A 27,189-nucleotide genomic window follows, 5' to 3' on the forward strand; every position below is an offset into this window, starting at 1 on the left:
ACCCCAAGATGGAGTAATCGATGGGTAAAGTCTTATCCAAAGTCAGGGTTTTATTCAAGCTTCAGGTGCAAGTTTTTGTGCATGTCCATGCCCTTGCATAAAACACAGTTACACGTTTTTTTATATAGATATTTTTCAGTTGTAGACAGGAATAGTAAGTATTTGCGAGTGTTTGAAATGAATGAGTTCATTATGAATCGAGTGGCACTACATTTCAAAAGCAAAATTGGATTGAAATGCAAGAACTGTAGTACGGAATTAGTGTCGGTTCTGGATCGTAGAATGGAATTGTGTGTGTGTGATTGGATTTTTAACGTAGCTTGAATAATTTTTCAGTCATATTGCTACGATGTCTGCAGTGTGGCAGTTTATAGTGATGTATAGCACTGGGGCATCATGCTGCAAACATGTAGTATGATGTTGCACCCAGTCACATTATCCTGACACCAGGCCGATCAGTCCTAACACTAACCTCTTAATGCTGAGCGTCTAGCGAGGCAGCTGTTAATACCACTTTTGTAAGTCTTTGGTATGACTTGGCCGGGTTTTGAACCCATGACCTCCCGCTTCTGAGGCGGATGCTCTAACCACTAGGACATCGGAGCAGTCAAATTGGAATTATAACAATTACAATGGAAGCAATTTGTATTATGCTTGTTGGTGCAATCCTCATTGATGGCTGTCAGTGACATCATCATGGGAATGTGTAACAGCCACATTTTGTAAGAACAAGGTGTAGTTGGTGAACAATACAGACACTTTTCTGCCATTTCCACTGGCTTCAGATCGTATAATCTTCCCTCATTTTCCTCCATTTCCATGTATTTGGCCATGAAAGCAATGAAGACCTAGAGAGATTTAATAAAATTTGTAATTGAACTTGCTTTCATAATAGTCTGTGGGAGGGGTCCTCTTCCAGGCTGTCGGTGTCATCATCATGGAGAGGTGTAACAGAGCTAACAGTTACATGTTGAAATAACATTGCCATAAGATTGTGGCAATGTCATATAATGCTGTGGCAATGTGATTTGGTGAACTTGCTGGAATGCTGTATAATGTTATTAAAAAAAACTTCCTACAACATACTCACAACATATAAAACCTATATGCAAATCTGATGAAAGCTGCTTGTGTTTCTGAAACACATATTCCATACTGGTGGCAAGAATGTCCAAATCTACATTACAAAAATGAAAACATTACCATCCATCTAGGAATTGCAAATTTATGAAATCCTCTTGTTGGATAGTTTTGCTAACAGGCTTTACAGCAGGGCCTTCCATTAGATTTAAATGTGGCAGGTAAGTTGACAAAGTAGGGTGAGGGGTCGGGAAGACCTACCCCAATGGGGATAATTCATTTTTTTTTTTTAAAGTAGCATGGTGTAAGGTAAAAGTAGATGGGCTGATAAGGAATCCACTGAATTTACAGACTAAAGGTTCAGAGATTTGTTTTTAAGAGAAAAATGAAAGAAGGAAACAATACAACAGATATTTTAATATGACTTTAATGTTTATTTTCTAGATTTAATTAAGATTATGAATTAGAATCAGTCTCCAACTCCACTGTAAAGTTTATCTATTACTTCTTCTGCTCAGGCACCTGCAAATTAAAGCAAAATTGTAATGCTTAAATAAAGTCATATCATCTCAGCACTACTTATATATTCAGAAGTCATGTTAATCAGCATTATAAAAATGTATGAAATTTTCTTCACTGCACTTGTGCTTCCCTTAATATCGTTAAGCCAAGATATAAGATAACTTTGCACTTGTCATTTCTGGCAAGTGGATAGTGCAATCAATTTGCGCAAAGATGAATTTATTTTGTCCAAATATTTCATGTGAATAAAAATTCCAAATGGAGGCACTTGTCCGATCAGACAAGATGTATGTATATTGTAGTTAGCTGTACTCTAGTTCTGATAGTCCTGGGCAATAGGATAAGCTGATTTTGTTATCAGTTTAGAAATGCATCCGCTTTGCAAATACTATGCTTTAAAAGACGAAATTGAATCCAATATTGATGAAATAAGAGTCATTTGGATTACCTTGTTTTTTATCATTCTGCGTTGGTTGGATGCATATTTGAGGGTCTCTGATATGGCCTCTTCCATTCCATTTGCCTTTGCTTTGCCATTATTCTTCAAGCAGGCTTCTGCAAGAGTAATACAATGTTTTAAAATAAGTTTCACAACAAAGGATGCATTGCATTTTTCTAAATGCCAGCAATAATCAATGGAATATTTTTAAAACATGTACTTTGAAATGTGGTCTCAAGTTACTTTATCAATTCATTTAAAAATCTCTGGCAAGTCACATGAAAAACACAATTTAAATCAAGCCATACTTACCTATCAAAACCTAACATATCACAAGCTCTTGAAATGCTTTTTTCCCTTTACGTCCCTTTGGACTATACTCTGGCCAGTCTTCTTGTTCCAAGCTTTTTTATCATCCTGCAGACACTATCCCCAATTGTAAACCTGCCAAGGGAGCTCAAGTAGCATATCTGAAAATAATAATAATAATAATAATAATATTAGTATTTTTTGATTTTGATATTATTATTAGTAGTAGTATTTCATGATTGATGTGACAAAATATGCTTGTATATGGTTATTTTTGCCATGGTTTTGCAAGCAAATTTATTTTCTCTAACTTGAGAAAAATTTGATAACATTAACTACGCAACACAATGTACTAACAGCAATTATAAACCAAATTAACCACCGTGAATCTATTAACTTCATAAATGACATTCACTCAAGGATGGAATTAAAATAGCCACATAATATGTAATAGTATATGTAGTAAAATACCTGTTACATGTTCATCTCTAAACATGTTTTGGCCTACATCCATAAGACAAAACAGCTGATCACTACATGTTCACCCCAACCCCAAAAATAATTATACAGGCGCCGCAGAACTTGCATAATGCATATTGAGGTTCACAATAGCAAATAAAGGTTATAACAGTTTTTTTTAAATAGAAAATAAGGCCCCAATTTACCATCTTCTTGGAGAGCTTGGGATTCTCCTCCAACCTCTGGCAAAGGCCCTCTAGTTCCTCCACTGAATCACATGGCATTGCAAGAATTTCTTCTCTATATTCTGTGTCTGGGCCTTGTTTATGAACTTGGAGGGCCAGCTGCTCCAACAAATTCTCAACATTTGTGTCCAGTTTCATAAGTACATTGAACTGGAAATCTGTAAGAGATTTGTGATGAAATTAGTTTTGAAAGATCAAGATCATTATTATAAACTCCTTATAAAGATCTGTACAGTGAACATGGGTTTAACAATGAAAAATATTTATGGAATGAAATACATGGTTTTTGTACAGTTTATTTGAAAATAAATAAAACTTTTCCCTATAATCCTTTATGTTTTTATTCCCTGGATATGTTGTTTCACTGCTGGTGTCTGTAAAGTCTGCATTCAATGTAGATGGTTTAAGCGTCTGACTTAAGAAAACAATGGTATACATAAGAAAGGAAAATAAAAAAAAACCAATGGAATGATGAACAGTCGACACATCAATGAAAAACAATTCATTGTTTATTTGCACAGATAAGTCTTGAACAGTATGTTTTATGACCTATAATTTAATTAATTAACATCTCACAATGTTCTGAAATAACAGTATCTAAGCTACAAGAGCTTGTGCTTTCATGTCATAATCTTCCATTTCCCAAACAAATTTTGATGTTGACTCAATGTATATGACCATAGCATTGAACACTAACATTCAAAATGTCTACAAGATGACAAAACTATTATCAAGTGAAGTGACAACAAACCAATGAGTTTTCCGTGCATTGAACATAAGCATTTTTAAATGCTACAAAATGTGTTTTTAGTGTACTGCCACAAATTACCCAACATTCTGTCAAACATAAAACAGTTCTACTACCTTAGATGGGAATTAAATTCACGAATACAGTGTATAATTGACTTACTCGTACTTAGTGAGCTGTAAATGAAATAAGAGATTATATAAAAGTCAACACCTGTAGTATTTGTTTCATTATTCTATAATGTACATTTTTTTCCATCCTCAATACTTACTACTTGCAGAGGAACTGGCAGAGAGAAATCTTTATATTCTCCACTCCAGAGTGGATGGGGATGGTGATGGTGTTGTCCTTCTGGATGCAGCTAAATGTATAAAAATAATCACTAGTCCTTAATTGCAGTAAAAAAGAAACAAAGAAATCAGACTGGATTGTTTGGCATCTAAACAAAATGCATACTGGTTGCAATGACCACTGTATATAAGGCAGTGATACAATATATCACAAAATGCATTCTTTTTTAACAAAACATCTAATCTCATATATACAGCATCATGAGTAAGTAAGTACTCTTAAACACATCTTATTAAACAGACAGAAAAATGATGAAATTTATACATACTTTTGATAAGGAATTTCCAATTGTGGCATGGTATAAAAGCAACTGATAAAAAGAGACCAGATAAACTAAATAGCACATACCAGCAGGATAAGAGGAAATCTTGGAGTCTGCAAAATACTCTCCATTTCAGGAGGTTTTGGATGAGATGGCTGACCAGAAAGGTTTCCACTTGAGTTTTCATCTTTTTTTCAGTTCTTCATTTTCATCTGAAATATCAATAAGAACTTGTAAATACTGTATGAGTCCTTGAATACACTGACTCCTTGTGACATACAGGGTTTGCAGAACAATCGCTAGCAATATTCACCACTTTTAAATCCAGCTGGTGAATTTTCACCATGAAATGCATCCAAATGCAGTGAATAATCCTGGATCAAAGACAAAATAGTGTACAGAAATGTGCAATAAATTAGTCAAGCTCCAGACAAAACAAAGATATGATTTATCTCTGATTCATAATGACTTTTCTTGTGCTACACATTTTACCAATGCAAATTACATTGAATTTTGTAAATTAAATGGTACAATTAAGATATGTATGTCAAAAGATTACTAATCTTCAGCTTTCCAATTAATGCTAAACACAAGTATCAAGTCATGTATTTAGTCTTTCACCACCAATAAATGCATTCTTAAGTAATCATCCTAGAGTGCACCAAAGTCATGTGAACTTGATCCAATTCCAACATTACTGCTGCTTCAGTGCTTAGATCCAGTATTGCCTTCACTAACTGATGTTATTAATACCTCTCTCTCATCAGCATAATTTCCATCATTTTTCAAAACTCCCATTGTAAAACCTCTGCTGAAGAAACTAACACTACACCATAACGATTTAAAGAAATACTGCCCGGTTTCTAATCTCCAATTCATAAAAAAAATCTTAGAAAAGGTTGTTCGATCCCAGCTTGTATCTTGTCTGAATTCAAACAGTCTTTTTAGCAATGTACAATCTGCATATCGCCCTTGCCACAGGACACACATTGTGTCTGCAAATAGATTACACTCCAGCCCAGCTGATCTATGTTGTGGTGTTCCACAGGGGTCTGGTCTTGGACCTGTTCTCTACATTCTATACACTCAGCTACTCTCAAGTGTCATAGATCATCATCCAGTGTCTCACCAATTGTACACTGATGACACCCAAATATACAAATCTATCCACCCAAATGAAGTTGATGCTACCATCCAAGGTGTAGAGATGTGCATTTCTGATGTGAAATCATGGATGACTTGTAAAAAGCTGCAGATGAATGATGATAAAACTGATGCCATTCTGATCACAACACAAAGACTTTCTCATTCACATCCTTTACCTCACACAATAAATATCAGCAACATCAATATTAAATTCACACAATCAGTACAAAACCTAGGTGTTACTCTGGACAGTACTCTCACATTGCACCAACATGTCATGAACATATGCAAGGCTGCATATCTTGAGCTGAGACGCATCAGCTCCATTCTCATATCTTTCAGTTGATGCCACTAAAACACTTGTGTGTTCATTACTACTTTCAAGACTGGACTATGGAAACTCAATTCTGTCTGGTTCATCTTAATATCTACTGCAGAGACTTCAAAAAGTTCAAAACATAGCTGCTTGGATCATACTTAGAGTACCACAATCAGAGCACACCTCCCCACTGCTCTGTACCCAACACTGGCTATCCATTTGATCCAGAATCAAACACAAAATTTGTTCTCTGTGCTACGTTTCACTGACAGACTCTAGTCCAACATACCTATCCGACCTCACCTATGTGTACACACCAGCAAGATACTTACATTCCTCTTCCGACAATCATATACTCATTATTCTCACTATGAAAACAAAGTCATATGGACAGCATTCTTTTGCATACCTGGGCCCAGCAACATGGAATGAATTGCCCACTGAATTTAGACACAAAGACTCGGTGATACCATTCAAGACTGCTCTCAAAACTACTTATTCTGACTGCAAAAACAAACTTAAAGACTTAATAATGTTAACTACCTTAAATATTCTCAGCATGTTTTTTATGTTTTCTAATTTCATGGTGTTTGTTTTTGTAATCATAACATTGTGTATGTTTTTATGTTGTCGAATGTTGCAAAGCGCTTAGAACTTCTAAAGATTAGGCGCTATACAAAGTCCTCATTATTATTATTATTATATTTAGCTTGGATGAATATTTTTAAAATCAGTGGCCATAACTAAAACAATGGGATTTTGTTTTCTGATCATAAAAGTATGTTGGACACCATCCATGATGTACAATGCTGTCTGACATTTCTATGCACCTAAGGTTTCCATCTCAAATATTAAAGCAAAATGCATACCAAATTTGACAGATTGATGAAAATAAAATAAAGCAATGCTTACCATTTGAAAAGAGGCAACTGTCACTAGAATATTCTATTCAAAATGATATTAATTTTGGACACAGGGATACCACCCCCATGTTTTCCTGACTCGTGATGTGTCGGCCTATTCTGTGCACAGCTTTGAAAAGATGTAATGTTTATCCATCGAGCTATAGAAATGAAATACATTTACTGTAGACTGTTTCTGTCAGCAGTTAAGTTGAGTAATTAGGTCAGGTTTATAGCTAGTTTACAAAATTCAATGTAGAATGCCAATAAATGACAAGATATATTTTTGCAAACTAAAGTGATCTTGAAAAAAGATTAGCAAAGTTTAACATTTTATAAAAAATAAGCTATTATGTGGAAGAGAAACAGCAATGAAATACGATGCAATGTGTTTACATCTTGCTGATGGGGGAAAATTACTAAAGAATTTAGAAACAGACTATATGCTGGGGAATTTTTTGAGAATTTATGTTCTGGCGACAAGTTTACATATTGGGTAGCAGATGATTTTGCATGTGTGGGACAACTTCTTGCAAAATTAGAAACTTGGATTAAAATGCAGTATTGTTTTAAGGTATACATTACCATATTTTATATAATGTATTGTATGATTCTAAAAGATGCATAGTTAATCAGAATTTCTGGGTTACAGATTCAAGAAGGTCATGGAGTGGGTCTACATGTTGACTAATAAATTACTATTTGATCCCCTAGGTGATATTTCAATTCTAAATTAAAACCAATAATACTTAATGTATAACCAAAAATGCGACAACCTGGTGGAGAGGCGAAAATGGATATAAAAAACTTCCATATAGCCTCAGCAAATTTAAACTGAATAAATAGGGAAAAAATAATTAAACTAAACAACAAGACAAATTATGATATGATTTTCATACAAGAAACACATAATAAGTTGACTAAAGAACTAATAACTTTATGTGAGGAAAAATTAAATGGGGTTATAATTGTGAATGATTATAAGGAGATGTAAGGGGAGGGGTAGCTACTTTTATCAAGAATAAAATGGGAGTAACTTGGGAGCAAAAAAACAAGGGAAACTTTTTTGCAGGAAGATTGATACATATTGTGATAGAGGACACTCATTTTATAAATGTATAAATACCTGCTAATAAAAACAAAAAGCAACAATTCATTGAAAACCTGTTTAAATATGTAGAAACAATTTCAATGCCCCCCCCCCCCAATCTGTGTTGATATTGATGGAAATATTGTGGATCTGATGTGCAATCTTACTGCATGCAAATCTTTCCAAAAAGCACCTATGTACTGTTTAGACACCGGTATTTGGTAACAGCCATATCTAGCGCAAAATTCAAAATGGTCATAGGACAGAAGGTTGAGTAGCTACAATGTCATAGCCTCAATGTCTCCACGAAGTAGGGGTAGTAATATTTGTGCTAGGGTTGTGCTATTCCATGTCGATTTACAAGTAACCAAACAGGATTTGATTTGGAAATATTTTTCGCAAAAAGATCTCTTCTGCCAATGGTAGCTCAATGGCTGGGAGAAATACTGGCAAGTCAGATGTGTATAAAATGTACAGCAATGTGTGCAGATAAAATTGTCAAAAATTTTTGCAGGTTTTAATTAAAGGGCTATATCAGCCTTGAAAGTGCCAGAAATTATCATTATAGATGTGGCTTGAGTCTACATGTTTTCAGTTAACAAAAACAGAGTATCAAAGTTAGTAACTGGCATCCTTGATAATTTGACTAACAACTATTTTTAATTAACCATTTCAGATTTATAAATATATACTCAATAGTAGTGAAGTGGGACGATATAGCGTCAATGGGACTTACCATTAAAAACCACCCTGCGACGATATAGCGTCAATGGGAAATTTAACATTACGGAAACCCCTGGGACGATATAGCGTCAAGGGGAATTTAACATGGGAATATGGGACTGTTTAGCGTCAAGGGGAATTGAACAGGGTGGGACTGTACAGCGTCAAGGGGAATTTAACATGGGCAAAAAAAAAAAAAAAAAAAAAAATCTTGGGCCTGCTGAGCATCAAGGGGAAATGGAACAGGGTCGGGACCCTATTTTAATAAGGTCCCGACCTGATGGGTCTATGGAAATGGAACATGCGAAAATTGAAACAGGGAGGGGTCTCTATTTTTTATTTTTTTTAAAACAAAAAAGAAAAGGGTAGGCAATGAAAGTCAAGATCTTTTCGAGACCTATGAGTGGCCCTGAAAAGGGCCTTTGGGTTTCTTCTTCTTCTAACTCTTCCACTTCTTGAACCATCTCCTAACTTTTACCAATATTCCTGTCATCTTCTTCTTTATTTCTGACTCAGGCATCCAGTCAGGATGACCTATCGCTCGGAATTTCTCCTGTATTCTTATCCAGTTATTGTTGAGTTTCTCAAAGCTTTCTTTTCTCTTTCTATTTTCTTCTTCTTTTCTTTCCTTAGACCACCTTTCTTTGATGTTCTTTACTCTTCCGTCAGCACTTTCCTCATTACTTCTTCCGTTTTTGTCAACTGGTCGAACCCCCATTTTACGTATCGCCACTCCATCCAATACAATATTTTTTCTAGGAAGCACCCGACTTGGATGACATGGTCCAGTGCTTCCTTCAAACTTCCCACTCTGACATAAGGTGGGTCAGTAAATCCTCTTGACTTGTTGACTTCTTCTTCTATCATCCCTGCGATGAGATCTCCGGCCACCTTTAGTCCTTTGACTTGAATAGTTAACAAGTCTTGCCTATTTCCATCACTCCATTCCTTTTCTATTCTTCCTACAACATATTCAACATCCATTATCCAAAAATATTTATCTCTTAATAGATTGAATAATTTTGTCACCTCCATCTTCTTTGTTTATTCCGTGGAATGGTCTGAACGATTGTTGTTGTTGTTGAGTTGAATTATAGTGGCGTGCACTTCGCATTGAGCATGTACCACTGGTTTATGGTGCCACAGGCACCTAATTGATTACTCCTTGGAGGAAGGAATGGAGCCACTTCCTCCAGGCATTTCTGTGTTCACAGAACACTAATTGATTGGGCTGTCAGGTCAAGGTACTTTTGTGTACACATCGATCTGATTGTAAGGCCTATGTTTTGTTTGAGTGGGATTGGACCCAGCACACACTCTGTCATTCATTTGCATTGATTAGCGACTAGTGGGATTGGACCCGATCTAGTCCGTATTTTTAATTTATGATGCGTGCACTGCACGTATGTGTTTTGATGTCTGTCCATCGCAAAGGGCGAAAGTGGTCAGGCTCGGGCAGAGTTGTCTTGCCACAGGTTAGCAGGGTTTTTCCGATCCAGGGTATTTTTGTTCTAAATTTCCGTCTTTGGAATTTTGAATCATAAAAACTCTGTGCTGTTTTTAAGAGAGATAGAGTCTATTGAGGTCGATGTTAGCTTTTAGGTGACAGCATTTGTCGATTGGTTTTGCAGCCATGTGCTGCTGGCCCTGGATGGAGTTGGTGTTTTTTCCATCTTACTGAGTAATTGTTTTTGGGTCCTAATTATCTAGTTGTAAATTTTGGTTGCAGCCTTGTGCTGCTGGCCCTGATAGTCATTGGGTTTTTTTGACTACCTTATACAAGTAATTTTTGGGGTGGTATTCTATATATTTGTTATATTTGCAGCATTGTGCCGCCGGGCCTGATAGTCGTTGGGTTTTTTCGACTACCTTATATGTGTAAGTTTAGGGTCTTAATACGGGGGATCCCTGATGGTCTATTCTTGCGACCACCTTATACGTTCTATTTTGGGACTATATGGTTATATCTAGTCTTTGTCTTAGCTGTCACCTATGTAGAAGATAGACTTTTGGAGCTGTTGGTTAGGGTGTTAGGTGAGTATTAAGTTAGGAGAAGTGAGAAGGTTTGTTTTGTTTTTCCCACCACCCACCCCCTGTATATTTCTTCCTGGTATTTGAACTAGGTGTTTTTTAATTTAATGATATTTGTTTGTAGAGTTTTATCAGTCAGTGGGCTAGTTTTGATAAAATGAGTTTTTCTATTGTTCAGAATTTGGTACTTGTTTTGTGAGTGTATTTATTTTGTAATACTTTTGGCTAGATTCGGATTAGATTCCCTCGTCGATCACACTCGCCTCTCATAAATGGAGAGTTCGGGGAGACCGAATCCTTGTCTTCGCCATTGGTCCAAATTTGATATATGTATATTTTATGTAAGTATTTATTAGTGTAATTCAGATGATTTCATTGCTTAGCCGGTTTCGGATTAGATTCTCTCGTCGATCACACGGTCTGAATGACGAATACTGTGGGTTCTTATAGTTAAAGCGCGGATGTGAAGGAAAACATCCCCATAAGACTAAAATCTTATATTACCTAGATCATCACTTAAAAACGTACAATTCACAATCTTCTCCTAGAGCAAAAGTAATCCACATAGTGAGTAATTTCAGACCACTGCCATTCAGGGTAACGTTCAAGAATCTCACTGAACTCTTTTGATGTAAACGGTCTAAAGCGATATAATAGTATGAATGCACCCTTGACCCAGAGAAATCTAACACACTGGTTGACTTTTTTCACTTATCTCTTGTGAATTTCTCGGAATAAAAGTTCTACAGTTACCCATTGAGATTTCACTCTGGCAAGCCCCTGCCAAACTTCCTTGTAAATCTTCTCTTGCAGTTCTTTAGGTAATGATTCAATATCGTTTTTGAAATGAAGTTTAAATACTGGTCTCGGTGATGTCCAACATTTGACTCCTAGCCAATCTGGTTTCTTCTTCAACGACATGGTAAGTTACTTCAATGTCTCGGTCCCATTAAGGCTAAGTAATGACAATTCGGTGACCAACAAGCATGTTCTAGATAGGCCGAATCTTGTGGTTCCCAGTGGTGAAGTGACACACCACAACTGAAGCACTTGACTTTATCCCCTTCGTCCAAGTAGAAAAATCCAGCTCTGGCTAATTCTTCGGGGATCGGTCCTCCCAGATACTTAGGCCATTTTCCTTTGAACGATTGAAGACGATTTTCAAAGTCGCAGTATTCCGACAAACACACAGGGAACGAATATTCGTCTTTCACAGGTTCGTTTCGATGAGGGTTGGGTGACATGGACAGGAGTTTGCTCAGGGCTGGATGACATCCGTAGGGGGGTAGACGTGAAGGTGAACATCCACCTTTAAAATGAAACCCAGTAAAGTGTCCAAGAGGGCGAGCAGCATCGCTTTCGCATCCCTCAGGTTTGACACGCACAGCATCACTTTCCATGATAGGGGTAGTGAGAACAAAGTTCTCATGATGCTTTACAGCATCGCTAAGGTCACAGAGTACAGCATCGTTCCCATTGCAAGGCTCACAATCGCATTCCACTTCAGAAGCCCCAAACTTGAATTGTGCCTTTCTGAACTTGTTTTGTGTTTCTCTGAAAGTATTCATCTTGTTCGCTTGGTCTTGGTAGTCACAATGAACTATCGATCTTGACCATAGCCCCTTTTTATACTAGTCGCAATGCAGTCTCAAGCTTGTACATCGTTCCTTTTTTATGTCTAGTTTTGGAAGGTACCGTCTCTAAGGTACCGTCATAATTGTACCGTAGTGTAATGGGTGGAAAGGCCATAGAAAGGTAAGGGCAGTGCAAAGACCATCGAGTATGTTCCAGAATAGCTGAACCTTTATAGATACATAGATCCATTCGTAACTTCAGTCCACAAGTGAAACGCTGTACTTTGTATCCCAATCCTGACTCAGGTCCCAAGTAGACAAATCCTGTTCTAGCTAAAACATGCGAAGCAGGTAATCCTTCCCTATCCGTAGGCCATATCTGAAACGTGTCCAATCGACAGGCACAATCACAATAGTCAGGTAAGAAGACTGGAAAATGGTAGGGTTCGAACTTGGAGTTCTCATCAGGTTTCTCACTTGATTCTTGCTGTGGCGAAGTCATGCTTCTGGTGAGTGGCTATCCACTTACAACCAATGTTTTATACCGACATGTCCATATGGCAATGTAAAGTGATTGGGAAGCCGCACTCGCTTCTCATACACGATTTGACAGACTTTTTCCAAGGGTCGACTGACGATGTACAATCTTGTTCGGTTGATAGGTGGTCACTTTAAAGTGTTCATCTTCTCTAGACTGCAAAGCTTCTTTCAATACGCCAAAGTTCACCACTCAACTGGTATGATAATTCAGAGTCAATCCTTTCACTTTACACTTCGTGTGCACTTCTCCTTGTTTGTCCTGGTATTCGTAGCCATAATTTTTAAGACCGCCACTGGCGAAACTTAGAATCTTGTCGTCAGAATGCTCGTCTGTCCAGGCTCCTAAACGGTCTCCTTCGATGTTAGGGTGCTGTTAACTCGGGTGATCGATGTAGATGCAACTGTCCATGTCAAAGTACAGGACGCGTTCCCCTAACAGTTCTAAAGCTTCGTACAGTTTTAAGCGAGCATGAGCTGTCATGTAAGCCGCAATGATAACATTTCCAAAAGGGTCGGCTTCTACAAAGTCCAGATCTTCTTCGTAACTGACTAAGATCAAATCTTCGCAAATGACGTCCACGTGTTTGATGAATTTAGTTTTGTCATGAATCATCTGGAAGTAGCAGGAAGGTTCTGTCAAATATTCCGTCTTGGGTAAACACGGTCATTGTGCCATTTTACCCCACAAGCAATTTAACATCACTTTGGCAAACGATCGCCTGCCTTCATTTTTCTCGATGTGATCTAAAGTAATGCCTTCTTGTGCCCAGTATTTCTCTTTGAATGTCTTTTGGTCTTCGGGAGTGTGACACCAGGACGGATAACCACTGGCTTCTTGCTTTAGTTTCAAAAAGGCATAAACGTAGTCTGCCAAAATGCCTTTCTGAGTGGGGTCACCCTTGTGGTATTGTTCTGTCTTGGGAATGTGACAGATTTCGTACACTTCTAACAGTTGGTATCCCATGTCCAGAGCTTTGAACAATTCTACGCTGACCCACGTCCCCGTCAAAGCCCGTTCTTCCTGGGTGTACTGACAAGGTTGGTCTTGGTTGCACGTTTCAGCACAAGTACGGTACAAAGGAAACATCAGTTTGTCTTGACAATGGTGAGGTAGAACGGGATGGTACAAGTCAGTGGGAGCCAAAACTTTACATTTGATCTAGCCTTCGTATTGTCGAATGTTTTTCAGGTCGATGTGTTCCGTCAACAACTGTGGGTGCCCTGCAGGAAAGCGACAATATTTGCACACGTAGGGATACAGTGAACACACGTCCAAGTATTTGATTTCTTCTCCTTTCTCTTCATTGGCTTGGTACAGCAAACTGGTGGCATTGGTCCTTCCTCCGTACAAACTATCCCACGGTTTCAGAGGGTCCATGAACTGGTAACATTCCATGAGGCGTTTAAACTCGGGATCGGTTTTCAAACGGTGATCGTACTCGTGTTCCCACATTTTCACCACTTAGTATCCTTCCTGTTCTAACTTTAGGCATCGCTGAAGGTTCCGGAACAAATTCTTGCGAGGTAAGAAAATCCACAAAATCCCAATTCACCTCTTCTGAAAGTAAGTCCGGGTTCCCTTGGGTAGTCTCCGCAGCTGGTGCACCCCAATTTATCGTTTTCTGAGTTTCCATCATGTTGAAAAACTGTCGCATGAATTGACTGCGTACAGGTGCTAGCAAATCTATATAGACCACGTGACGTCACAGACTGCTCTCTTTGGATTGGATGTGGGCTGACTGAATTTTGTAACGCGTGTTTGGATTGGTCAATGAACTCAATCCGTTTCAATCCTTCCTCTCCCTATAAATAAGTGCAGTTCACTGCATTCCTTCACCTGTTCTCAGCGCCTCAACATGTGGACCAACGTTCAATCTTCTACGCTTGTGTCTTTGATGATGTTCAGGACGGACATACCAATGTACGTCCGATCCAAGTGGACAGTTGTCCATAGGACATATACCAGCCTATGGATACGTAGGATCTTTGTGGAGAAGCAAGGATGTCTCAAAAGAGTTTTAGTCTATGGTCCTGCAGTCAGGCGAAGCCTAAGGACAAGAAGAAGTCACAGATGCCCTTTATGTTAAGGGCATATTAACATAAACCCAAAGGCTCTTTTCAGGGCCACTCACAGGTCTCGAAAAGATCTTGACTTTCACTGCCTACCCTTTTTTTTACTTTTTTTTGTTTTAAACAAAATAAAAAATAGAGACCCCTCCCTGTTTCAATTTTCGCCTGTTCCATTTCCATAGGCCCATCAGGTCGGGACCTTATTAAAATAGGGTCCTGACCCTGCTCCATTTCCCCTTGACGCTCAAAAGGCCCAAGATTTTTTTTTTTTTTTGCCCATGTTAAATTCCCCTTGACGCTATACAGTCCCACCCTGTTCAATTCCCCTTGACGCTAAACAGTCCCATATTCCCATGTTAAATTCCCCTTGACGCTATATCATTCCAGGGGTTTCCGTAATGTTAAATTTCCCATTGACGCTATATCGTCCCAGGGTGGTTTTTAATGGTAAGTCCCATTGACGCTATATCGTCCCACTTCACTATTCTCAATGTGTTTATACCAATATTAAGTTTCTGTATGTCACTGTGTTTAAGTTTTGATTTTCTCTGTTTTATTTCACTTGATACAAACACATGCTGACTAATCTTGTCATGCGGTGTATCTCGATCATACTGTAAAAGTACATAGCTTAACACAGGTTTCGAACTCTTGCTATGAGCAGCAGCAGTAAACATGGCATGTACCACGAGAAATCAACTTTTTTTCTTCTTGGCTATAAAATCATTAGGTACTAATGTGTAAACTATTAAGTTGGTAATTTTTTTAATATAATTATTGTGCAGATTTACTAAATGTACTTTTGCGATACTAAGTCCCATGTTTGTTTAAAGGTTCTAACAAGCTGGGGTTTTTATGCAATATGTCATAAGTATATAAGGTGTTGTGGGCTGCAGGTATGAAGACAGCTCAGCAGCTTTCTAACTAATATTGCAATTACTATGAGCTTTTTTAAAAGTTATTTATTTTCTTTAAGTTGTTTCTTACTGTTCTGTATATAGTTTAGAAACTTTAAGTAATATTTTGGACTAGTCCGATAACATAAGACACATCACCCAATATTTTTGTTGGAGGGCTGATGGGTCTTACTGCCTAACGAAGGGTGCTGTGTGGAGCGTTTTGATGTCGACTAACAGTGTAATGAAAGTCAAATTTTCAGAAATATCACACACAACTGGTAACCAATAACAATGCATTTCTACAAAGTAAAGTTATAATGTTTTTGTCAGACTTTACTTACCCTGATGTCTTTTCTCTAATAAATTCAAATTCTCACAAAAGAACCAGACCTGTTTTCAAGTTTTGTTGGTCCACATTTCAGTTGGCTGGAAAGCGATGAAAGTCAGAAATGGCAAAATCGGGTTAAGCTGAAACATTATTCTTTAAGGAAACAAATAAAAATATGTTTTGCCTATTGGAACTGTAAGTAATGTTTCGTTTCATTCAAGAAACATATCCTCCACATGAACCTACTTAAACAAACTTTGGCGTACCTCGACTACCGTTGCATTGCAACAAATTCAAATGTATGTCAATGGAACATGAAAATGTGTCCATTTGCTAGTGTCATATTTTCACTCCACCAGGATAAAGACAGCACTGTAAGTATATTAATTACACATAAATTAGTGGAAGAGTGTCGATATAGGCTGCCAAGTGTGTGAGCTATTCCTGAAACTTGGACTACTCATTCCGATGTCAATCGACATTGGAACCCATATACATGGCCGTTATTTGGGTATTAAGACATAGCACTAAAACAAAAACAACATGTGCTATGTCTTACATTGTAGAACTATATTTTGGACTTGTACATTTTTGTTTAAGATTTTATTTAAGCACAAAATATTTATTGATGGAAATTAATGTGCTTTTCTCTATTCTAAATTATATAATTAATATTCATTCCTAACTTATTTTACAAGCAAACTACATAAAGTTATATCATTTGTTATAAGAACTTGGCTATATTGTCAAGTGAGTGTTATCTTCACATACCAACACGTTTATTTTGTATGTACTGATTTTCTGTATTTAAGACTCTAATTCCATGCCTGAGAAATTTTTCTTATGCTGCAATACATGATTCAATTTCTTATACAGTATAGGTCCAAAAATGTTCTTAGGGATATAGAATACCCAAGTCATTGTGAGTGTTATCCTTGCTGATTTGATCTTTGCAATACAATTTAATCATTACTTAATCCATGATATGATTGAGGTTTTTTTAAACTAGTAATTTTTTAAATTACATTACATTTTTTTGTAATGTAACAAATCCAAATCACACACACACACTTAATCTAGCACTTCATACACATAATTCCAATGTCTTCACAAAAAGCTCAAAATGTCAAAGTCACTGTGAGTGTTATCTTCACCAACATAATATTCTAACTTCAAGTCAACAATAACTTATTAATCTAGCAATCCAAAAAAGCATAATTTAATGACATTTTTCTTTCATAATTTACTAGTTTTCTAAGTCTGAGGTGGGCAAACTATTTTTCAATGTACCCACAGGTGTGGTGAATGAGAAGTGAAAAACATCATAAGATGCCACAACTGAGCCAAACTTACACGGCCAATTTGCCACTTGTGGCAATTGGTGACAAGGTTGCCCACCCTGGGTCTAAGTCAGTGTGACCATTGTCATTACCAGCCTGAAACCCAATTTAATGCCATTTGTATAAATTCATTTCAAATAAATATTATGATATAGTTGAAGTGTAAAGTCAAGCAAGTAGTCTGTTTGCAGATTTTACATTTTAGATATTACAGTAAAGTCATATTTTCTCTTGTGTAGTAAACTTTATTGCAACTGGTTCCAAAATAGTAAATCTTATTCAGTTTTCATTCACCAGAATAGGTATTAATACAATCCTGAATTAACTGTATGGTACTAAAATATACCCGGATCTTGTGTGAGATTGTAATATACAGAACTATACCTCAAGACAACAATAATATATTGAATTTATATTATATCAAGACTGTCATGGTTATGAACTCCAACTTTATTCAGGTTTTTTCATAATAAATGATCATCTTGTGTTATGGCTGAAAAGAAATCAAAGTTCATTTTAACTCCATTCTCTCCACATTTGTCAGTTGTTAAGAGGCATACTCATCATCAGTGTTATAGCAAAATGTAATCTTGTCTGGATCAATCTTGCTGGTGTAATATATGAATGGAGAAAGAATATTATCATCCAGATTAAAATATTTTTTATTCAGACTCTACTGAAAATTTTAGCTGGATATGGGATACGGAGCCTGATGTGTACGAACAAAGCAATGTGTACCATGACCTTTTTAATTTAACATTTTAAACTCCTGCAGAAGAAAGAGATTTATAGATCCATTAAATTGTATTAACAAAAACATTTCTTCAGTATGATTTTCCTTTACTTAGTAGTGACAAAACTCATATTTTAAAGTTGTTGTTTTGTGTTTGGTTTGGCTTTTTATGGTAAAGCAACACAAGTAAGTTATTTAGTGCCAAGGCACTTTAAGTATAGTGCCTTGCCCAAGGACGCACCATGGTAGCTAACCCAGGTTGGTCCGATGGTAGAATTTGAACCTACCTTATTTCACAGGTCCGGAAAGCTAACCACTGAGCAACTACAGCTCCCCATCTTATAGTGGAATGCTGGTATACTTTATGATCAAGAAGGATGGGTTGGGGTATGCATGTTGCATCTGAAAAAAGTGATGGAATTTTTGTTTACATAATATTTTAGTCATACAATATGAATCATTTTCTATAGATTTAAGATGTATCAGATCAAGTTAAGAAAAATTACATATTCTGTTTCCTGGGAATGTACTAAAATTCACTGTTATTGTTTGATTTTTTTGGTAGTAAGCTTACTTGGTATTTTTTTCTTTTTAACTTGAATACCTAATTTGTTAACATCCTGTCCTAAATCTTCATGGTTCTGTCTATAAAGTGACAACTGTTGATACATGTAGGGAAGTTTTTGTTTATATCTTTTGATTTTTTGTAGTTCTGGAAGTTGCAGTATTTGTTGTTGTATTATTAACCATTTCAGTAATTTAATGAATGCAGAGTATACTGCTCTATAAATGAAATTTAAGGGAAGATAATGTAAAAGTATGTTTCACTGCAAATATAAATTGTTTAAAATAATAATATATCATTTATCATATGACTATTCAATTGTGGTAACTAGTATTCCATCCAATATCTATATATTAAAATATGTCTTTTCATACAGCTGGTGATCATTTAGATACAAGTCCAATTGAACATAATCAAATTATCAGTGCAGGTGTTTTTATTAGTAGTAGTATTGCAAGTATAAGTGTTAGTATTAAGATTTCATATACAGGTATGATAAGTGTATCATAATGTTTAAATGATGCTCCTTGTTACAACATAAAATATGTTCACTGAAACAAATGGTTCACTGGTAAATTGGCAGTAAAGGTCTTCACTGAATTATGCTGCATAAACTATTTTACAATACATGTAAAACATATATGATGCATCTCAATTATGATGATGTGGAGGAGGAGGATTAATAATAATGCAGTTTAAGTTATCTTCATCACATAAGTTCTAGCAGATGTGTCATTTTTATGTGGCTCATTATCAGTTTGAAACTAGTCTATGATTCCTGGATCTGGACATATCTGGTCCCCTGCTGTTGTGCTGCTATGGTCTTTACAGTTCATTAGGATATCAGTTACACTGGTTTACATTTAGAACCCCATGGGATGGAATGCCCAGTTTGAAACTGAGAGAATGGTTAATTATCCATAATATAACTCCTGCAGTTATTATTAGGTTTGATATCAAGGTCTTTCATTAAAAGCTTTTCAACTCATGTTCTGTTCTACCATACAGACAAATAAAGTCAAATTCAAGGCTTTCAGAATTGTCCAGTTTGTTTCATGTGTTGTCAGTTTAATGGGCAGGTAACTAACTGTGCAGCAGACAGACTGTATATTGCCACTGTACCATATAAATATCAGTGCTTAGTCTGCTCTCAGTGGCTGTGGTTTGATTAGTTACAAGTGTCATCACATGTGATTAATTATTGACCAATGTAATGAAACTTATATAATTAGAAGGCTGTATTTAAAAACTCTAAAGATCTTAAATGTGTGCTAGTGGGTAGGGTTAGCAGTTATACTCCCAATTATGTTTGTGACGAGCAAAAGCAGCTGCACACATTTGAGCTTTTAGTTTGGTTCTGGTAGGGTCAAAACATGCAGGTACATTTTGATCTTTAAAAATTAACATAATTCCCATGTAATACTTTCCAAACCTAAGTATGCAATTGATTTGATAAAAGTTTCGAGATTACTGTTTAGGCTCTGTTCTTACAATACTAGATATACCTGACTACTCCACAGTGAAATGGCCAACTGTTAAGTTATATAAGCCAGATGAGTAATGTTAGCCATTTGTTTAAGTGTTTTCTCATTAATTTCATTTGTGTCACAGAGTTGCATGCAATATTTCTTTCTAGAATAAATTTATTTTATTTTCTAATTGTGTATTTTATGGTCTCACTGGACAGTTTATCTGGTGAATTTTCATCCGACAATGACCAATTACAGAAAAATGAGAATAATTTTACACTGAAGATACTAACAAAAACAAACTAATGATTTTTGTAGAAAGCATACATGTGAGATTTTGACTGCAGTAATCAGGTTAATTCCTGATGCAGCTATTGGTTTCTATACTGAACCATCACTGCCACCATCTCTTAAATTTTACATTCATTTTTGACAAGAAATAGCTATTTTCAATATTTTTCTGTGACAAGGCAGCTAAAAGAATCAGTATGTGGCTTATGCATGAATAAAGTTCACTAGTACTATAACAAATTAGCATACTTTTCATCACCCCTCAACCATCTAGATTTTTTTATATTTGCCTCTGTAGCAGACACATAAAGGTCGGCAGCTCATTTGCAGACCAAGTTACGCATTTGATCTCCAATGCTCATCTAACTGTGACAGGCAGTCACCAACAAGCCATCCTATTTCCATGCCTAACTCAAAGTAAATCTAAACCACATTATAGATTTAGCTTATGTGTGAATTTAGAAATGCTAGGCTTGTGATAATTTAGTTCATGCCTTCTCCCTTAAAAATTAGGTGTATGTCAAAATACGAAACTATCCAGTGAGACCTATGATGTTAATTTTAATCCCCATGGGATTTGTGACATAAAAAACCCAAATGCTTTATGTATTAAAAGGTAACTAATGGGGGCAGGATCTGCAGTGAATCAATGGTATGTATGCTAGACTCCTGATAAAAATGTTTGTGTTACAATCCTGTTATCAAGTCAACCAGGTTACCTACTGCAATGTACCCTTGCCTTACTCCAATTCCCTCAGTACTCAGTAAACAACTAGTGTTGCTGTACATAACAAAACCAGTCCATATTGATTTTACCTATTTTACTAAATCCTGACAAAAATAATTCTCTAAATAAAGCATGATTAATATGTGAAGGTCTCGCATGTAATCAAACTCTTCCAAGCTTTTAATGATATGAACCGATTTATCAATGTTTATCAAATTTACATGAAAAACTATTTCTTATTTGTTATCAAATATGTTCGATGTTTTGATCATATAAGCATTTCTGCTACATTAGATCAAAATAATTTTTTTGTCAGAAATAGAGCCCTTATAGTATTTGCAAGGTCAACCAATCAGATGCAGAATTTGAGTTTAATATGAATGAATATTTTTTTTACAAAATTGCTCCTTTGCTATATCTTGATGAGATAAATCTATTTACCAAGTCTGATAAAATTAATGAGAAATAGTTTTAAGAGCAGTAACAAGAATGGCTAGTGAGATGTAGAACCACCACATTATATGCATAGAATTTGCTTACAGTTTCAGACATACAAGCAAATAATTAAACAAGTCAGATCTAAATTTGATCATAAACACTGTTGTGCAAGTCGTAAGAAACTCTGCCAATCAGATGCAAGGTCACTTCATTAACATACCTTTATCACACTCATAATAAGCATCATTGTGAAGCTTGACTATATAAGCCCAATGGCCAAGTATGATCAAACTTGAATCAGCAGTAGTGGTTATAACCTCATGTATCTGTATGCATGTTCACTTCTTCAATATAGATCTCATTTATATAAGCATGCATTCTAAATTTAGTAAAAACTGCACTATATGTATAAATACTGCATGCAGTGGTAACATGCTCAGTCAGGTGAAAGATCACTTTATTATTATTAATGGTTAACACTCATCAAACTTCTAGGACAACTTAATGATTTTAGTCTATATTGTGGAAGTATGGCTTTTAGGCTGGTTAAAAGAACTCAACTAATCTTATACATGATCACCTCGTGTATATACTTGGATTTTGCTCATTATTAGATTTATCCAAGATGTTGATTTAAGCCCAAAACCAAGTTTTATATAAACAAACTGATCAGAACTATGGACTCCAAAGTAGCTAATTTCTTACTGTTGAAAGACAGAAGGGATGTGAAATAAATAACACACTCTGGACCATTACATAAACCCACTTAGCCTTTTGACCAGTTGAGATAAAATAGCAACAATAATGTTAATTCAGATTGATAAATTATGTTTTCTCACATTACCTCTAGCCCTTTTCAACATGGATGGTATTTTTCTTCCACATATGTCAGGTCTTAATTAGTGGCCCTTTCCCATCATGAATGTTGTAGGTGAAACTCTCAGAATTAGGTTTTTTAATTTGTATCTGAAAAAGAAAAAAATTATTGGTCTCTATATATCAGTCACCTTTTCTGTATTAGATTAAAATACCATATGTATATGTGTGTGTGTGTGTGTGTGTGTGTGTTCATTTTAGAATTTAAGCATACTTGTCTCCATGTGTTTATTTCACAATTGATGATGATAACACATAACTGGTTCAATTGATAAAATGTTATTTCTGACTTCTTACAACTGCTCATTATATCTGAATTTACATTCAATGTTTGTTTTAATTAACATATTTTGGATAATGGGCAAATTATTTATTTTGTAGTTTATCATTATATCATTTATCAGTAATTTATCATTCAAATATTTAAAATATAGTACCATTATACTGACTTCATATTCTGTATGATATCCCAGCAATACATGTTAAGCAGATAAGTGCAAATAAAAATGTTTAGAATGTAAAAGTTACTCCAAGCTCAAAGAAGATCTGCAAAAGATAATCTCCAACATATTACCAAACAAAATGCGAAGTTAACGCAGTTACCTTTTTTATGATGTCTCAAACACCAACGGTACTGTACAGGTACGTCTTCTGAGTTTTACCGTCATCTTGTCTTTCAAACCAGAATTAATTTCTTGAGCTCTTACAAAATGAAGAAAATTTTAAATACTATAATTTAAGCAGCTTCTTTACATGACATAAGATAAATTATGGCACAGTGTTATGTCTTTCAGCACGACGCAACTTCACATTTGGACGGCGTGCTGTGTGAGCATCCCTGACACAGCAACTGACATGAATTCTCTATTAGCAGACAATAATTCGGAATAAATCCTCCGCAAATCTAACGTTCTCGATTTTTCATAGTTCCACTTTTTCACTGTTGCATTTGTTTGATTGTACAATCGCTAATGAAGTTCAATGAATCAAGTTCATCTGCTGTCTGAAATCCCGGTTCAGTTGTTATTTTCTTCCGCGCATGATGCCGTGTAAACACAAGTTACGGTCGACATTCAAAGTGGTTTAGGTTAATTTATTATTTTCCTTTATTAAGGTCATTTGCAGAAAGTGTTTCGCTAGGATGAGATAATTTTAAAAAAATATAACAAAAAGAAAACTTTCTTTTCCAACGCTAATACTGGATATATTTCAATTTGTGATTGATACTATAAATAAATATTTAAAAAAAGATATTTTATCCCGTGGCTTCGGCGCGCCACTCGTTTTTGTGGGTTTTTTAAAATGTTGTTGGTGTTGTTTTGGTTTTGTGTGTGTGTGTGTATCACACTAAGAAATATACCAGGTATTAGGCCTAACGTAGGAAAAGAAATTATCCTCTATTTGTTACTATTCTTACTGTAAAATGACGCAAAAGTGATCAAATTGCTATTAAGATTTTGTTTTATATAACACTTACCGCTCGTTTTCCTCGAGATAAAGCAGCCACTTCAAATGATTATAAAATCTGTGACAGATGAAGAATGTGGTTTAAATAATTCGTAATCGCCTGCCTTAAATACTGTAGGGATTTGCTAATGTATTTCATGGCCCTCGTTTGAATAAATACCAACGATCATGTATATCGACCAAAATTTGTATATTCCTGCCCACGATCATGTATTTTGTATTAAACCGTATATTACACGAGCGCTCTGTGGCGAACTCGGGGGGGGGGGGGTGTCTCTTTTATACCCGCTATATCAGTTGAGAAATATATTGAACAGATCAGGCCCCAATACTCTCGCTCTGAAAAACATTAAAATAATTATATGCAGAATATCGGTATGTCTCCCTCTTGCCGAAAATGTCAGCACCATATATATTTTGTAAGTAATGTAATGGGTATAATAACACACACACGCACACGCACACACAAACACACTTTTTTTGGGGGGGGGGAGGCGCCGGAAATATGCCCCCCATTTCCAAAAAATTGAAAAGTATTTTATGTTTGTGTCTTTCCCCCTCAGATGTGTTGTATGTTTTATTTAAAACAAAATTTTATATAAGAAATTTAGTTTGTAGATATTTTGCTGGAGTATTTATGTTTCCATAGTGTTAGCTAAAGGGTTGTTCGTCCGAGTCTGATTTCCCTCACCTTGCTCGAAGTTCCTTCCCTTGAAATATTTTGTGACCTTTGCTATATGTCGCCTAGGTCTCAGTGTTTGCTATATGTAATGGTGCTATATTGTATGTATGCTATATTTTCTTTATGTTTGAGACAGCAAGTATAGATCAACTATCTTTCCCAGTTGTATTTCTTCCTTTATGATGTTATATTGTATCTTTTAATTTGTTTTATGGTTTTCTAATTTTGACGATGGAATGGTGTACTATTTAGATTTTGTTTAAAAAAAATAATTTCTCATTTTATTAATCGAGTGATAATATGTGTCGTTGCTCATAATAGGTTTTAAAGATGTTGATAGGTAGGTTACGCTCGATCCAAGGTTCACGCTTCTTTATTCTTTATGTGTTTCTCCTGGGTCGCGTTAGGCTTCCTTTATTTAGTTTATCTGATTATGCTTTATTGAAAGATCCAAATGTATGTATGAGACCACATTATTGTGCAGTGGTCAACCATGCAGTGCGGGAGCTGTATGGATTTTAAGATATAGAAGAAGTTAGTAGGGTTTTAAACTAAGTGTTATACAGTATGTATTTGTTTCTCTGTTTTGTCTGTTTATGTTCTACATGGGGTGTTTTCAAAGACTCTTGATGGGCCTGTCCACTTCGCTTAGCGCCATGTGACTTAGCCCCATGATGTCATCGCTATTTACTTCCCCCTTATATTTTCCCTGTATTCCTTACTATATATGTCTTTAGAATTTTTTTTCAAATTCTTTTATTGTTTTCATTTTTCCTTTCTTCCCTTTTCTCTTTCAAAAAAAAGTTATATGGGTTTCTTTGAAATATTTGAAATATAATTTGAAATTTTCTTTAAAATATGGCTGTTGTGGGGTGCGAGGAGGGGGTATGGGTATGGCATCAGCTCGCAATTGCGCTACGCAACCCTTCGGTCTGTCATACCTATTCCTCTCTCCCCCAATTCCAACATAAACTGTGTTATATCAGCCTGACGGTAAGTATCTGTTCGTCGTAAGACGTACTGAGTTCGTATTGTGGTTAATATTCTCATTTTTACGGCGTATCCTATTTAAAAATCTTTATCACCTGTTCACATGATATCATCGTAGTTACTATACAGTCTATACATTTTTAGAACGATTTTGTTTTCGTAGTCTACATCTACGAATAAAATGTTATTTTTGTTATGCTTATATTTTTTTGCAAATTTCCATTATTAACTTTATCCTATTATGTTTAGTTTTTTCACATTGGGCAATCGTATGTAGTTTGGTGAAGTTCGCTGTTTTACATAAAGGGCATTTCGGCATTATCCTGAGCATACGACGTTTGATTGCTTCTTCGTCTGTTAGCCAGGTGTTGTGCAGGTATTTAAAAAATTATACTTTGTGTTTTGACAGATCTTATTTTCACCAATTTTTCCAAGTTTTTGTCCAATTTACCCCCCAGTTGTCCTGCTCTAATCTACATTTTATATTTTTGGTTACCTCCTCCCTAATCCAAGCGTCACTTTTACTTATTTCTATTTTCCATAAATCTGTTTTGTCTCTATATTTTAAAATTAGTTCTCTTATATGTTTAAATTTGCGTGGCACTTCAATTTTTTATATTAATTTGTTATTTTTGTATATCTCTGGTCGGTTTCTCAAGGTGAAGCCGAACCAGTAGATGTACAGTGCTTCCCACGCTGTAGCCGGGTCTGATTGCATTTTTTTTAATCTATTGATTATGTTAGTTAATTATAGTAGTAAGGGGCTCGGCAACCCCAAGCCCCCTTTACTTTTGGCCCTATATAATGTCTCTTTTTTTACATAATGCATTTTATGATTCCATATATAATCTATTATTTCCTTGTCTGTTTTGTTTAAAATTGTATTATCCATATATATGGATTTAATTATGTAGTTAATATTTGAGTATAAATAAGTCTTGGCCACTTGGGCCCGCTCCATGATACGTAATGGCGCCATGGCCAGATTTTCATATTTTCTCTTATTTTGTTGATAATATGTTCATAGTTTTCTACAGCTTCTTTTTTTTTTTACCAAAGTAAACCCTTAGAGCCTTTACCGTGTCTCTCAGTAGGTGTGTGTGTGTGTGTTGGGGGCGGGGGTGGCAATCCAGGGTGGTTGCCCCTCCAGTTAACTATTTTTAAGATTTCGTGCTTGTTGTGGTTTATTTTGGAACCCGACGCTTTACCAAATTTTTCAAATTCTTCTACCTGATGCATATAGCATTTCCCCTCTCTTATAAAGTTGGTGCAATCATATGCATGTTAGAGCATTTTTTATTCCTTTTTAGGTTTGGTATTTGTATGCCTTTCATTCAGGGGCGGATTAAGGCTCACTGGTGCCCTAAGCACTGACAAATCTTGGTGCCCCCCTCCTTTCCACGTACACCTGGGAAGATACCCCTAGGGTGTACCATGATCAAGAAACAGAACATTATGATCAATTGGCACTAGTTTTATAAAAAAAAATTTTACAAATCTTCATTCGCTTTTTTTTTTTTCCACCCTTTTCTCAACTTTGTGGTGCCCCCTTTGGCCCTGGTGCCCTAAGCAAG

General features: G+C 35.9%; 1 long non-coding RNA gene across 1 annotated transcript; it reads right to left on the minus strand.

Moving 5' to 3' along the window:
- Positions 1-1,491: 1,491 nt before the first annotated feature.
- On the minus strand, positions 1,492-23,526 carry LOC149786584 (uncharacterized). The gene is made up of 9 exons (XR_016425211.1): positions 23,080-23,526; positions 22,445-22,566; positions 18,398-18,512; positions 4,502-4,627; positions 4,074-4,163; positions 3,016-3,212; positions 2,354-2,511; positions 2,051-2,157; positions 1,492-1,602 (listed from the first exon to the last, which is right to left on the minus strand). It is a non-coding gene; the product is annotated as an uncharacterized LOC149786584 (long non-coding RNA).
- Between the last annotated feature and the right edge of the window lie 3,663 nt (positions 23,527-27,189).

This window comes from Sinohyriopsis cumingii, chromosome 12 (genome assembly GCF_028554795.1).
Source record: "Sinohyriopsis cumingii isolate HCF-2022 chromosome 12, ASM2855479v2, whole genome shotgun sequence".
In the NCBI taxonomy this organism is placed as follows: domain Eukaryota; kingdom Metazoa; phylum Mollusca; class Bivalvia; order Unionida; family Unionidae; genus Sinohyriopsis; species Sinohyriopsis cumingii.